We start from the raw sequence: 10,870 nt of genomic DNA on the forward strand, positions 1-10,870 counted from the left end.
CAGGGTGGGGACTTCCTCCTGGGGCCAAAAGAAGAATTCATAGGACAAAAACACACAAGAACAACCATAAAGAAACTTCAAAATCCACAGAGGTTAAGGGTAGGCTTGGGAAGCAAGGACGCAGGCGGCTCCTACCGGACTCCTTGCGGAGACATCCTCAGACAAGTCACTGAAGATTGAAAGCTGAGCTTCCTCTTCCACGAAGTAGGTACGGAAGCTGACAGAGATGTTAAGTTAGGGTTCACTGACAGCCTGTGGAAGGGGCCCTTCCCAGTGTCCAGCACCAAGGAGCAGCCAGCAGGCTTAGATGTACCTTCTGCAAATCCCTCTGCAGAACCCCACAGGTGTGTGTGTGTGTGTGTGTGTGCAGACAGTTGAAGTTTGTAGTCTGCAACTCAACACCAGAGACTGATCACATGTGACTGTTTTACATAAGCACCATGGAGCCTCCCGAGCTTTAATAAATGCATGTTTTAAAACTTCCTTACATAGGGGGCTGGAGAGAAGGCTCAGCAGTTAAGAGCTCTTAATTCTTTCAGAGGACCCGGGTTTGATTCCCAGCCACCACGTGATGGCTACCAATCATCCATAACTCCAATTTCAAGGGATCTGATGTCCTCTTCTGACGGCCACGGGCATTGCACAACATAGGTACACTTACATACACGCAGACAATACACTCATACACATAAAAATAAAACTATTAGATAAAGGGTTTTTTGTTTTTTTTTTTTTTTTTTTAGCTTCCTTACATGGAGCTGGAGAGACGGTTCAGTCAGTACTTAAGAGCACTGGCTACTCTTGTAAAAGATCCAGGTTTGGTTCCCAGCACCTAATAGTGGCTAACAACTGTTCAAAACTCCAGTTCCAGGATATCCAACACCCTCTTCTGGCCTCTGTGGGCAGAGGGTATGTGGTATAAGGCTTTGCCTTACATGTATGTAGGCAAAACTCTCATACACATGAAATAAAAATAAGTTGGGCATGGTGGCCCACCCTTTTTAATCCAAGCACTCTGGAGGCAGAGGCAGGCGAATCTCTGTGAGTTCAAGGCCAGCCTGGTCTACACAGTGAGTTCCAGGACCGCTGGGGCTTCAGGGAGACCCTGTCTCAAAAAGACAAAATTAACTAAAACCCACTTCCTTACAACACAGTGCTGTGGCTCGGATGTGAAAAGTCCCCCACGACATGCACCTGTGAATGCTTGGCATGCGGCGGGTGGCGCTGTTTTGGGAGGTTGCAGAATCTTTCAGACATAGGCTGTAGGGGTGGGTTGGGGGCTACAGGCTAACTGTACTTCTGACCAACTCTGCGTCAGGGCACCTCCCTTCTCAATCTACTGAGACACAGCCTCATGCCCCATAGGGTCTGCTCCTGCCATGGTGCTTGCCAGCCACAGGAGACTGTGCTCCCTGAACCTGGAGCCAGGATAAAGTGTCCTCCCTTAAGCTGCTGCCGTCAGATGTCCCATCACAGAAATAAAGATGTACATCATACACACATCGACCCCATTTTGCTACTCCAGCTCCTAAAGGGAAGTGACCCAGAGTTGACACTTTTGACCAATTCTAAGATGAGTGGTCATGAAAAGAAGTTCCTGGGTCATTTCATCTGTAGCCAGGTGTGAATGGTTAATAACAACCCCATCAGTCCGTTACAGAGGTCTGTTGTTCCAGCCCCCCTCCCCTGCCCATTCTCCACTGATGGGCTCCCTGCCTGACTAAAACTTTATCAGACTTCCAAACTTTGTGCACTTTCTCATAAAATCTAGTTTTAAAAATACATGTTAGTCAGTTTATCAAGAACCCCCAATTTTTGAGGCTGGGAAGATGCCTCAGTGGGTAGAGTGCGTGCTGACAGTCAGGAGGTCTTGCATTTGGATCCCCAGCAGCCACATAAAATTCTGGGCATGGGGCTGGAGAGATGGCTCAGCGGTTAAGAACACTGGCTGTTCTTGCAGAAGACCCGGGTTTGAATCCCAGCACCCACATGGCAGCTAACAACTATCCGTAAATCTGGTTCCAGGGGATCCAAGAGCCTCTTCTGTCCTCTGCAGGCATTGCACGACATGGGTGCACTTACCTACACACAGGCAAAACACGCATACACATAAAATAAAAATAGTAAATAATTTTTTTTTTAAATCTGGGCATCATGGTGCACATCTGTGATCCTGGTGCTGGGGAGGCAGAAAATAGGGATCTGGGACCCTGGGATTCTTGGGACCCAGTCTCAAAATATAAGGTGGGAAGTGATTGAGGAACACACCCGAAGTCAGCCTCTGATCTCCACCCATAAGCATGTGCCCGCATGTGCGCGCGCGCACACACACACACACACACACACACACACACACACACACACACAAGGAACCCGGCACTTAAGTGCCCAGACAGCAATGGGCAGCACCGCATGGTAAGGAGACTTGACTGCAGGGACGAGACTCCAGCTGGGACTTGGATCCCAAGCTAAGTTCAGTTCACTCTCCAACTGTAACATGGGAAAGTTAGCTCGTAACCCTACGCCTTGGTTCCTTTACTTCCAAAACGGAGAAGAGTACCCAGGAGCACTGAGTCAGCAACAGAATAATAATAACAACAATAATACTAACAGCTTGCTTAGCGCCTAGAACATGGTCTAACATGGTCTATTAGTCTTTGTTAAGTAATTTTACCTGGGGATGTAGTTCAGTGGGAGAGTGCTTGCCTAGCAGAAAACCTGGGTTCGACCCACAATGCCAACACCAAAGAACACCACTAAAGCCAAAAACGTCCCTCATCCTGCTGAGAGGATGCCTGAGGTTCAACATTGCAGGTTGCTATTGGTATAAGTGCTGCCAGGCTAGTCACAGGACATCCACTGCTCTCCAAGTTCAACGTCTCTGGTCTGACAGGTACGGCTGCTCATCCATCTCCTAAGCAAAATTAGCACCTAGATCACTAAACAAAAACGTCCCCAAACCAATAATCTGTAATGGATAAAAATGATTATAGCAAGCCAGGCATGGTGGTGCACACCTTTAATCCCAGCATTCGGGAGGCAGAGGCGGGAGGATCTCTGTGAGATGGAGGCCAGCCTGGTCTACATAGTGAGTTCCAGGACAGCTGGGGCTACAGGGAGACACAGAAAAGACATCGACTTGTTAAAATGGTGCAGTTGTCACCCACTAATGCATCTTTTCTGTGGTCACCTTGGGAATAACTGATCCTAAGGCTAGATGTCCACATTGTGCATCGAGTTCTCCCATTAGCAGAGCTCTTCCTGTGGTCCTTCCGGAAGAGCCTGGCAGCACCTGTTCTTACCGCTCTGGGCTCCCTGCTCACTCATGGCAACCACCCAGGGCTTGTTCAGCTGTCTCCCCAGTTAGAAGTTTGGTTGAAGTTTCAGGAAGTGAAAATCCGATCCATTGGCAGAGCTCCAAGCTTGGGAGCCCTCTGAAAGGAGAGGGAACTCAGTGCTCAAAATCCAGGCTTGCTGATCAGTCAAGATCCCTAGCAGTGTGAGGAACCCAGGAGTCCAGCCATGAATTGTCAAGGGAAAGCCATGGGACCCAGGAGCCGGCAGAGAATTCTATCTTGTCCGGGGATCCCATGACCCACCAAACACTGGAACCTGAAATCTGACGAGAGCTGAGCTCTGCTGCTACAGACTTCAGGAGAATGCTGCCTGCATCTTTCAGAACAATGGAAGGGGAGATGCCTGCTCCGGGGCAGGCTTTACAAGGAGCATATCAAAAACGGCCAGGAAATCATATCCAATCTTGGTCAACTTCAAAACAGGCATTTCCACAGTCCTGTGAGGCTGTGGACCCCAGGAACTGGCTTCTAAAAGGAGCGAGCCACAGCCATAGCAACAAAAGATCGCACAGCTTAAAGCTCTGCCCTGTCATCTAAGGCCAGGGAAGTTTGTCTTTGACTCTGGAAAGCCAGGTTTAAGGAAGCACTTTGGAGAATTTTCCTTTAAGGGGCAGAAGAGCAAACTAGGATAAAACCGTCATCGGTGGCAGCCTGGTCTGCTGCGTCTTAACACAGTGCCCAGGGGCTGTCTAGACAATATGAGCCCACGAGTCACCTGCCAGGCTGCCACACACAGGATGATGCTGTGGAATCCAGTCTCATTCCACAAGTGATGAATTTATTTCCCAAACAAAAACGGTCTCATCTGGTTCCTGTCCTCTGGAGCCCTCAGAACACCAGGCAGGAGACTTCATTTGTAAACAAGTCAAGGCAAATGAGGTGGGGCTCAGAGATGCTAACTTCCATCCAAGAGTCAGGGATGGTCCCAGTAGCTGAGGTCCACTGGTGCCACCACTTCATGTATGCCGGCTCCTTCATGAGGCCCCAGAGCATCAGGTACTGACCAATCTTCTGGAGGTAGGGAGATCTCCAAAGTCCATGTCCTTTCTTCCACTGACAGTACTAACCACAGTGCTATCATCAGGAGTATAGCCTACAAATACGCTAAGAGACACCCCGGTGCAGAGATCATGACTAAATCACATCACCAGATATTGTCTCCTTTTGAGAACTTAGGGCACTGTTAGGAGAAAGCTGGACAAGGCAGCGCAGGGGAGAGGTCCAGGACTGTCCATCATAAACCAGAATGAAGGGGGTTGTGGATACCCCGCTACCAGGAGAGAAGGTATTGTGAAGAGAAATAATAGTCTCTCAGACTACAGGAACAATGGACCCCAAAGAATTAAATCTTCCCCAGGACCCCATGCTGCGAGCAGGGGATGGCTGAAGCCTGGAGCCAGCCAGAGGGAGCTTGCCTCCCAGGAAGAGATTTCACACAGTGCTGACAGCTTAAACAATCACCTTGCAGGAGGGACTGGAGCCCAGAAGGTGATGGGTCAGTGATGGGCAGAACCACACCGTGACCAGAACTGCTTGGCTAAGCGAGCCTCTTGCTCTCTATGTAACCCTGAACCTCACGTCAGGACCCCAAAGATGAAGTTGAGGTCACTGGACCCCTTTGTCTTCTTCCCAATGTCTGCATTAGATAAATCTTTCTCTGCCTTTTAGAGTAACTTGTCTCCTTAATTGGCGTTTTGGGGACAGGTGGCTGAGCCTAGATTGTTAGGGTGCCCGCTCTGGTAACTAGAGAGAGACGGGGAGAAAGAAAAACAAAACACCTCAGATGTGGGCCACATCGGCCAAGTTTCTTTTTCTATGAATGCTTCATTGTCTCAAGGAGATTATAAACTTTTTAGGGTGGGAATCAGGGCTGGTCTTTATTTATTTTAAAGATAACTTTGTACCGTACAAAAAAAGTCTGTGTGTGTGTGTGTGTGTGTGTGTGTGTGTATTTTAGTTCCAAAGGATAAAACCAGAGATGGGAAGCCCACACCTAGATACCACCAGTCAGGTCGGGGACAGTGGAGACAGCGGATGCCCTCCCCCCCAGGCGCAGGTACACAGAGCCGAGCAAAGCAGACAGAAGGGTCCCCCAACCACACAGGACACCTCAGCATTTGCTCAGGTTATTGACTGGGATTAAAAGACCTTTTTTGCACATAAAGATAATGTGCAAAAGTTCATCTTCTAGCTCTGCGCATAGTGACAGGAAATGGGTTTGCCTTTCAATATCTACGGTACTGCTGTGGGAAAAAGGTTCCAGTTCAGGTTACATAAACCCAGAGGTTGCTACCAGGATCAAGAATCAGAATCAGAAGGAAAGCAGGCTCTGACTAAGCCAAAGGAAACCAAGTCTCCCACAACGATAATGTTTGAGTGAGGAGCAGAGGTGCCGGGAGAGTGCAAATTCCTCAGACCTCAAGATCTAAGACCGGAAGGCCAGATCTCCAGCATATTCTAGAATAGAAAGAACCGAGCTTTCACTATGAGGCCAGATGTGATTACCTTCAAAGTCCCTCTTTATTAAAATGTTTCACCAAGAGTGAACTTGACAGTCACTGAGCTCTGCGTAGAATGACCTGCAAGTCTGCAGTCAGTGGAAAGCCATCTCCTACACAGATCGGACCCCTTAGATCATATTGACGCCCAGCCACCTGCCAGGACGACCCCTCAGAAAGCAATAGCCATAAGTTAAAAGGAAATTGACTCTGGGTCTTGTGCCTCACGCAAACCTGCAACGACAAAGCCCAGGGTGTGTTTCATCTGCCAGTTCAGCTCCCACTTGAAAATACTAGCACTTGAAAGTACTAACTTGTGTCATATCACACCAGTCACACCAGTGAGTCTGTCTGTCCAATCCTTCCGTCTGTCAGCTGCCCTTACATGAACTTCCGAAACCACAAGCCTTCCCACACTGGGTTTTCTTATCACGTCCTGCTTTCAAGCTTCAAGCCCCCCCGCCCATGGCTCACCTATGTATATATGCAGACTTCCTCTGCCCACCCCCCGCAGCCTCTACTGGGAGCAGGAAGCACAACAGCAGCCACCCGACCTCTTCAAAGTCCACCCCGTGTACAGTGCAGGCCACCGACTACACACATACCCTCCCCAAAACCTACATCACTCCTTCTTCAAAAAAACCTCCACTGCCAGAGGCACGCCATGCATTCCAATTTCTCTCTCCTGCCCACCAGGAGAAGCAAGGCCCAGGGCCAGCTCTGCATCCTTCTAGAATCCCAGCTTTACTCTGCAGGGCTTGTCCCTCAGAGTGGTCACTGTTATCAGATGAGACTCTAATGACTGTGTTCTTTCCTAGGAGTCCACTGGCTAGTGTGGACCAGAGCTGCCTCTCACATGGGGTACACGTGAGCCAGCCTCCGTACAACCGAGAATTACAGATAAACCTCCTCAAGTTGGTCTTTACCGACCTTAGCCCTCAGAGGCATGATGCTCCTGCACCTGGATCCTTAGAGGCCCCCAGCTTGTCCTGAGGACAACTCAGGAGGACCCCTGGGGAATGCTCTGGAAAGTAAGGAAGGACCAGGAGAACAGGCAACTACAGGCTTCAAGAGAGCAGGGAAAGACTTCCCACTTGGGAGATAGAAGTGGATGGGAAAGCCCCCCTCCAGGTTGTACGGCTCCCTGAGGGGAGATGACCTGGCCCCCAGACGCCTTCTCTACCCTCCCCACCAGCCCGTTTCCAGTCCTTCAGGAGCCAAAACTGGCCAGGCACTCAACTGACCAGTCACCTTTCCTTTCTGCCACAATGCCCAATGTTTGGGCTGACCAGGAGAGCTCAGACCCAGTCAAAGCTTAAAAAACCTGATTCCTACTCCCAGGATCTGATACAGCATTTGAGGCGACCAGGTCAATGACATCACATTAGAGAAAGCTCCCCAAGCCTCCTAGGGCTCCCTCAGCATTTAAATAGAAAGGGTGATAGTGTCAGCTAGACGTCTGGTTTCCACTTCCTGGTGGTCCTGGGCACGTCCACACAGGCAGGCGGTGAGGAGGTGAGGAGGTGAGGAGGTCCACAGGTGAGGAGGACAGCTGCTGTAACACACCACACACCTGGAGGATCCAGGCCTCATCACCTGCAGGACGGTCCCACAAGTGTCTGTCACTCAATGTCCCCCATGACCCAGGGGTTCAGCTTTTCGGCCCATTAAGGAATTCTCAGACCCTGGAACTTGTGGGGGTTGCAGGCAGGGGTGGGGTTAGGAGGTTAGCGGGAATCACAGCCTGGTCCCAGAACCAGCCCCCTTCTCCCCCATGGGGACAGATTCCGGCCTCCTTCTCAGCTTGTCACCCCCCGCCCCCCACCTGCTGCCACCCTGGACCTCAGAACTAGGAGAGGAAGAAAAAAGAAGTGATGCTCTCTGCCTATGACCACAAAGTCCTCTGTAAGCATCTTGGACTCAGAACCAGTGCTCTCAGCACTAACCTACCGAGGCAGACAGCCTGTGTCCCACCTGATCCTGCCCTGTCTGAGTTATGGGATATCAGGCTTGTTACCTAACCTCTGTCTCAGCTTCCCTGTAATGGAGTGTAAATACGTTATAAAGAACTCACTCTGATGCCTGGCTAGAAGAAATAAAGTGTTGCACCAGCATATGCAGCTATTGTACAGTGTGGCCGGACTTCCTCCTTCCATCACAAGGGTGCCAGGTAGCCAAAGGCAAACAAACCCAGGGGCTCTGCATGGGCTGCGGGAAGGGTGACCTTGGAGATGTGATGAAGGGGGAAGTTGCTGAGGACTAAACCAGGGAATGGGCTGAGAACACAGAGCAGTGACATTTAAAAAGGCCAGAGATGGGAATATGAGCCCCAGCTTCCAAAAGGTGGGGGTCCCCAGCCCACGAGAACATCCCTCAACCCTTGTCTCTTGGGACTCAGTTTCCTGCCTTGCTGAACCCTTGAGTTTTCTTTTTTACTTTATTTTTATTTTTATACGTATGAGTGTTATGCCTACATGTATGTATAAGCACACCCATGTCGTGTAGTGCCTGTGGAGTACAGAAGAGGGCATTGGATCACCTGGAACTGGAGTTACAGATAGTTGTTAGCTGCCATGTGGGTGCTGGGGTCCTCTACAAGAGCAGCCAGTGCTCTTAACTGCTGGGCCATCTCTCCAGTCCCTAATTTCTTTTTTAAAGACATGATCTCACTATGAGCCCTGGCTGGCATGGAACTCTCTAAGTAGACCAGGATGGCCTGCCTCTCTCTTCAGAGTGCTGGGATTAAAGACCTCTGCTGGGCAGCCACCCCACCAGCCCAGGCTTTTGAGCTTTCATTCTAACACCATCTAACAAGGTCACTGAGGGAAGGCACCCCTCCTCAGAACAGCAGAGGTGGGGCGTGGGCTATCTTGGCCACCTAAAGGTCCTTCACCACCCACCACTACAGCAGCTAAGCACCTGGGGCTCCCTCAGCCCCTGTGTCCCCAGGGAAACTGCCCACTGCGGCCCAGGCCCCAGCCTCCCAGGCGAGCCCTCCTGCCAGGAGGGGAACCTGTCTTTACCCTCACTTCCTGGAGAAAATCCCCCTCCTCCCAAGTCCTGTAAACAACTCCCATCCCACTTTGGGTTTTCAAAACACCGCATGGTGTGTCTGTAGCCTTCGGAAGTTTCCAAGATGACATGGCTCCTGCGGGCTGGGAGGTGGGGGAGCAAGCCGTGGGTGACCTGCCTTAACTCCAGGACTAAGGTAAGAGCGTTCAGGCAAGGCCTCCAAGCCCAGTCCTGGCTGACCCTGCTCTCCAGGCCCACCTGGGGCCGCCAAGCTCACTTTCCCCTCTCCAAACAAGCCACCAGAGGGTGGTGCGCTCTGAACCTGATTAGGGGCCACCTCGGCTCTGGGTTCCCAACACGCAAAAAGCGGGACCACGAGCCAGTGCCCGAGGCCACGTGCACCTAAGGCCTCTGGGGCGAAGACGCACAAACTTTCAGGCCTTTGGAGAATTCAGTTCCTAACCCGGCCCGTGGGTCCTCGCGCTGGGTGCCCACTGCCCGGTTGGCACCTGGGGCCACTCAGCCACGGTCCCGAGTCTCACCCGAGGCGAGGCACGCCCTCCTGAGCGGCGGTCTTCTCCCCGGCAGGCAGCCACCCACGCCAAGGCACCCACCCACCATCCTCCAGGGCAGGCTCCGTGAGTGCCCAGGGCCAGGTGCCCCAGTCGCAGGTGGGACTCCTGCATTCCCTCCCCCGGGTGGTGGGCGGTTCGAGCCTCACCCCCAGGGCCCCGCCGGCTGCACCAGCCTATCGCGGCATCTCAGTGCGTTTCCAGTTTCTGCCCACCTCGGTCGAACCGAGGCGTGGAAGCAGTTCAGGTAACAAGCCCGGCTGCCGAGATTTTCCCGAAACAAAGAAACCAGCGGACGCACCTCCGCGTCCACGTCCGGAGGGGAACGGACTGTACACAGTAGGCGCTCTGATCCAGAAGGCTGCTCCAAAGGACCCTCCAGACCCAGGGACCCTCCTCTCCAACGCATTGGCCCGGGGCTCGCAGGACCATGAGCCCTACCTAGCGCCACCGAGGAGGTGGCCCGGAGTCCCGGCGTGCGCCCAGGGGTTCCCTAGGACGCTGCACCTGCACCGTGGACACCGGCGCACCCGCAGGCACCCCCGGTACCCCGCCCCAGGCGAGGACTCGTGTGACTCCGGGTGCCCAGGTTCCCCTCCCAGGCCCGGACCCCGAGCGCGCCCGGCTCACCTGCCGCGCCCCAGCCCTGGCCGCCTCCTGCGTGAGTCCCCGACCTTCCCTGGCTCTCGCTTTAATCCCTGGAGGCGGCGTCCCAGGCCCCAGGGCGACACCCCTAAACGCAGGTGCCGGGTCACCTCGGCCAGGAGGAAGGGACGGCCGGAGCGGCTGTCCCGGGAAGGAGGAGGAGTTTCCGACCCGGGGCGCGCTCCTCCCCTCCGCGCACAGCACCCAGAAGGGACTCCGGGGCTCATCCTCCTCTCCAGGTCTGCTGCATTCCCAGGGTCCTCCCGGGCGCGTTGCGGTCCTTGGACTGGACTGCGTTTGAATGGAGGGGGGACACCCCAGGGGAGCCCCAGGAACTGCTACTTCCCCAGTCCAGGCAAACTGAGTAAGGAGCGGTCGCAGTGCAAGGACCAAATAGGTGACCCCCCACACACACCAATTTGGGCATGGAGACTCCACGCCCCCAGGCTGAGGATCCTCTCCCATGAGCTGAGGCCCTCCTCCCAAGGCCTTTCCCTGAGTTGGCATTCTTCACCCCAGTTCCCACTGCCCCCAGACTCTGCCCCCAAGGCCCTCCCTTAGCCAACGGTGGGGCTAAGGGCCCTGCCGACCCCAAGGCCACCTGGTCCCCCACTTCATAGTCTCAGGAGACACTGCCCCAAAGTCTGGCTGTAGGAGACCAGAGCCTCCCCAAGTCCTCTCTCCCTGATTTTACCAAATTTCAGGAGATAAGGAAGCAGCTCTGAAAAGCTGCGGGGGTGTGTGGGGGGCCGTGTGTGTGGGTGTGTGGTGTGGTGTGGGGGGGTGG

General features: G+C 53.1%; 1 protein-coding gene across 1 annotated transcript in view; it reads right to left on the reverse strand.

The window, feature by feature from the left end:
* Positions 1-10,153, reverse strand: part of Tmprss2 (transmembrane serine protease 2) — a 49,179-nt gene extending 39,026 nt beyond the window's left edge. Inside the window, exon 1 of the mRNA XM_008827408.3 lies at positions 10,069-10,153. The gene's annotated coding sequence lies outside the window, so the exon portion shown is untranslated. The remainder of the gene's footprint in view (positions 1-10,068) is intronic.
* Positions 10,154-10,870: the final 717 nt, after the last annotated feature.

The sequence above is a fragment of the Nannospalax galili genome, unplaced genomic scaffold, assembly GCF_000622305.1.
Source record: "Nannospalax galili isolate Female #2095 unplaced genomic scaffold, S.galili_v1.0 scaffold652, whole genome shotgun sequence".
Lineage (NCBI taxonomy): Eukaryota > Metazoa > Chordata > Mammalia > Rodentia > Spalacidae > Nannospalax > Nannospalax galili.